Raw genomic sequence first — 5,198 nt, forward strand, 5'->3', positions numbered from 1 at the left:
GAAAGGAAGTGAAAGATCTGTATGATAAGAACTTCAAATAATAATACTTTGTTTGGGGAATTTTTTATGACTGTTTCTAATTCTTTATTGGTTACAGCCAGTTTTAATTGTTTACCTGAACTTGATTAAATTTGGTATGTGGTAAGTGTCTAGAAAACCATCTATTTTATTAATATTTTCAAAGTCCTTGTGTCATAGGCCCTTGAAGTAAGACTTAGACATCTTTTATATATGTTGAACTTTCAAATATATACTTGGCACCTAGGACTGGGTCTATAGTTGCACTGTCATTTTAGGGAATGAGTAGATGGGGAAGGCAGAGCCACAACCATAATGATGGGTACTGGCATAGCCATTGCTGTTTATTGGAAGGAAGGGTAAGAAATGAAAGATAAACATGGACAGAGCAGAGAATGCCTTCAGGAACAAGTTGGCATAGCTGACGGTCAGGAAGCTGGAGCCACAGCTGCCACAGCACCCACTAAAGATGCACTGAATGTACCCAAGTGAGATCAAAACAGACTATGTTTGTTCCTTTGGCTGCTATGACTGCTTGTGCTTTTGGATCTGACTTGAGGCAGGACTGATTTTTCAGAAGCTGTTACTTTCAGGTACAGAGCGAAGGAAAGGCCTGGAGCTGGTAGCAGGTTAACTAGTTATAGTGACTATGCTTGTAAAAGATGGGGAAAGGTGGCTTCTATTTGAGGCAGTGTTGCCATTGGCAGAAATTATCCTGCATTTGGCTCGTAGGCATACCGCTTATTGTGGAGAAGTCTACTTTGGTGTCAGTTTTATACAGAGCAGCCTGCCAGTTCATTATTTCAGGGGCATGCTGATCTGCCCATTGTTTACAAAAAGGTCTGCTCAAAGATGGCAGCATCAAGAGAAACAGAGGAAGAGTACACTGTCACACATCAGAAAACTATCACACTAAGATCATCAAGGTCAACCCACTACACAATACCTACTTCAATAGAAACATTGAGGGATTTAAAACATCCACATGGCTGAAAATCCCTGGGAAGAAGAAAAATGACAAAAGACAGGGCAATATGCTAACTTCAGAGCATTACAAGCTTACTACAGCAAATCATATATATATATACAACTGAAGAAAAGAAAATGACTTTAAATTCATTTTATAAAGATGATATAGGCCTTTCAAGAGGAATTTTAAAAGTCCCGTAATTAAATACAAGAAAATATAATAAAGAAAGAGTAGTTGTTCAAGAAAAAAAATAATAAATAAAATATACATGAAAATAAAATTATTCAGGAGAAGGAAATTCATAAAACTGTGCAAGACCTGAAAGTGGAAAATAAGTAATGAGCAATAAAGAAAACATAAACTGAGGCAATCTTGGAGATGGAAAATCTAGTGAAGAGAAAGAAAATACAGATGCAAGCATCATCCACAAAGTACAGAAAATGGAAGGAAGAATCTCAGGCATAGAAGATACAATAGAAGAAAGTGTTTTATTCAATAAAGAAAATGTGAAACGTAAAAGTATTACTAACAAAAAAGTCCAGGAATTCAGGAATAACATGAAAACACCTAACTTAAGAATAATAGGAATAGAAAAATTTGAGGAGTCTCTACTCAAAGATCCAGAAAATATTTTCAACAAAATTACAGAAGAAAATTTTAGCAAATTTAAGAAAAAGATGCTTGCTGGGCATGGTGGCACACACCTTTAATCCCAGCACTCAGGAGGCACAGACAGATGGATTTCTGAGTTCGAGGCTAGCATGGTCTACAAAGAGAGTTCCAGGACAGCAAGGGATATACAGAGAAACCCTGTCTCAAAAAACAAAAAACAAAAAAAACAAAACAAAACAAAACAAAAAAAAAAACAAAACAAACAAACAAAAAACAACAAAAAAGATGCTTATAAATATACAAAGAAGCATTTTTTCAACAGCTCACTAATGGCATAAACTGGCCAGTACCCATACTTGTCCGGGAATAAAGCGTCCTTGAGGTACTCACTTATCTACGTGAGGTTCTCAGCCCCAAGGTCGATCCACGAGTTTATCTACAATTGTTTTATGATCTTATGTGTTTGAGAAGCTACTCCCAGCAGATACACTCTTGTCCAGGGCGATGGCAATTAAGGCAATGGCACAATATCAAGGCAAGAAAGATAGCAAGCGACACAACCCTAGTGACAATTGCCAGATCTACTGCATAGGAAACCATACCTCTCAGAAACTTCTATTAATTTCCTTTACTTACAGGTACCACTGTTCCCCAGCTGAAGAGTTCTGAATCCACTCAGTTGAATCCTTTTCAACAGACTGCTTTACGGGAACACTTCATCAACTGCTCAATCCCCGTGATGCAGTTCTGAATCCTCCCTGTAACAGGGGGTCTTCACTCGTGCCTGAAGATGTTATATCCTGGGTTTTGGCACCATTTTGTGGGATGCCTGACTCACCAGCAAGAAAAACACCACAGCAGGATCCTTCTGCAACACGTTTTTTGGGAGAGCATTGACCGCATAGGCGAAAGAGAGAGAGAGCCCCAGAAATGGCGCTGCTCATATAGGCCTAGGAGTGACTTGTCCATACCGGATTGGTTATGCTACCAGTACCTCATTAATATGCGTCCAACCAGGCAGTGACTCTGCAAAAAACTCTTATGCACATGTGCACATTAGTTGTTTACCCATATTCATGGGTGTCGGCTTAAAGGAACCAGTGCCATCTTGTAATGGTGTTTGCGCCTTCCCACACAGGTCTACCTCCACATAGTATCTGCTTCCACAGATCCATCTGAGACAGCGTCCTCTCCTGAGACCTACAGACAACAAAGCTGCCTTCCTCCAAAAATCTCATCTGACTGAAGGCTCCCAAGACATGCAGTGATTCCTACAAAAGACAGACTTGGGACCTTCCAGTTACAGTTGAAGTCTTTTGCCAAAGCCAAATGGCTGCTGAACTTGGGGAAAGTTACATGACAGTCAGGAAAGCATAGTGTCTATCTAGATTAATTAATTGATGTTCAAAATGGATGTTATTACCCTCAAATTGTACTACCCATGCATCAATTAATTGATTGTACAGTCTCTTCCCTTCTCAACTCTTACCCTTAACTTTTCTTACTACTCTAGCTTAGTTCTGCTACTTCTCTAGGCTATATAATTTTTTCTGATACTTCCATCCATCCTAAATTTTCATTACAAATGACACAGTCACATTAGTGACGACGCCCCCCCCTTTTCTTATAGAAACAGACGGGGGAGATGTGGGGCATTGGGCTATGCATAGACAGGCTGGTCTTCAGTCGAGCTGAGTCACGGGGTTCAGCATCTACTACAGTAACAAAAGCCATATCCATTTATCATTGTGAAAATCTATTGTACTCAATTTTCAGCAAAGGTCATGGGATACCAGAAATGCCATTTATTGTAATATTCCTTACCTTCCAAGGGTCAAATTCCAGTTCCTTCCCAGCATTCTTTGATCATCGGTCTACTTGTTGTAGAAGCATCTCATGGACTGAGTGGGCCACAGCATATATAGCATTGTCTAAGTTATAGCATGTATCACTCATGGCCATTCCAAGTGGTGTCATGAATAACTGTCTAAATACAGTTTTGGTGAGACAATTCTTCAGTTTCTTACAATGAGATGATGGCAAAGAACATCTAAAATATGTCCAATATAGTTTGGCAAAGGGAAATTCACTACTGTAGTTTGAAGGATGTACTCTTTGGATAACTTGTTCAAAGCCAGATTTCTGGTGTGAAAAAAATGAAAGTCCCAGTCAGGAGTATAGAAATAAATCTCCTGGACTCATAATCATATCAAATTGTGACACACCTACCCAGATTCTAAAAATGTCTTGAGATTTGCACAGGAGGAGGGCATAGATTATGGGTGAGTCTTTGTATATATAACCTATCACAACTTTTGCTGATGACATTAAGATTTGTTCATAATTCATAATTTAAAGGCCATGAAATTCTCAGTTTTGGTAATAATAGCAACTGATAAACAGACAATGTTGTTTTGCATTTCTCCTCTCAATTCAGAAAGGAATTGAATTCCATGGTCATCATTTGTTACGATCACTCCTATCCAGTTCCATCTGAAATGATCAAGTAAGTACACCATGGCTCGTTTTAGAGATGTGTCCTATGGAGATATCTGGTAAAGGTGAGGAAATTGTTCATTATCACTCAGAGAACAATGGAAATTACCACAGTAAAGCTGAAAAATGCAGAACATAGGCAACAATATAAACATGATGGAATGCAGAGGGATACTTGTAAGATCAGAGTGTGCTTGAACAAAGTGTATTAATGCTAGAAATTATTTATTCTTCATCTCATTATTACAATTATATCCAACCTCTTGAGATTCTCTAAACAATACAAGTATACTGGGTCTTCTGGTATAACATTTTGAAATTCTTCTGTCTCCCATTCCCATTTATGATAAAGTTGTTTTGTTTGCCACAAAATATATCTATGCATTTATGCTTGATGAATTATAATAAACATAAGCCCTTTCTCTGCCATTTATACTGCCTTCATACTCAAAAAGTCTCACTGTGGTGAGAAAACATATTCTTTAAAATTAATCCATCTTGACTTGACTTAACTCAGGAATTCTGGACATGAAAAGGAACAGACCAAGGATTATAGATACTGTCCATAACAGTGATGTAAGTAAAATTAAATATCTTCTCTTATTTGTCCAGTTGTAATTAGGAATAAGATCATTACTTTTCAAAACCAAACCAGTTTTCTCACCATATTTTTAAATGTTAAATACTAGAGAAATGTTGGGTAAAAGATGGCAGTTCTTATTTATTTCTTCCAGGGAAAGATAAACAAAGATAATCAAATGCCTGGTCTTGGATGCCTCCCTGAAAATAGAGCAGTAGAGAATATAATTCCTACTTCTGTACAAGATGAGCCAGAAAAAAAAAATCCTTGCATACAGAGAGGAAATCAACACAAACCCACAGTTACGTACTGGTTCTAACTGAGAGGAAAGGGAATAAGTTTACATTAAATTCTCTAAAGAGAGACAACATAAATTTCTGTTGTTTTATACAGCCTATAAACACAAATCATGAGGCTATCACAAGCCTTCTTCTTCATGTTCATAATGATGACATATAATATGGTTAGATGTAATGTGAAGAAATATGATCACATTGCACTTTCTCCTATAATCCATGTTTC

The 5,198-nt window shown here is 37.6% G+C and overlaps 2 pseudogenes; both read right to left on the reverse strand.

The window, feature by feature from the left end:
* Gm18779 (predicted gene, 18779) lies at window positions 251-899 on the reverse strand (annotated as a pseudogene).
* Window positions 3,399-4,251, reverse strand: Gm18354 (predicted gene, 18354; annotated as a pseudogene).

Source organism: Mus musculus, chromosome 7 (assembly GCF_000001635.26).
Source record: "Mus musculus strain C57BL/6J chromosome 7, GRCm38.p6 C57BL/6J".
NCBI classification, from domain to species: domain Eukaryota; kingdom Metazoa; phylum Chordata; class Mammalia; order Rodentia; family Muridae; genus Mus; species Mus musculus.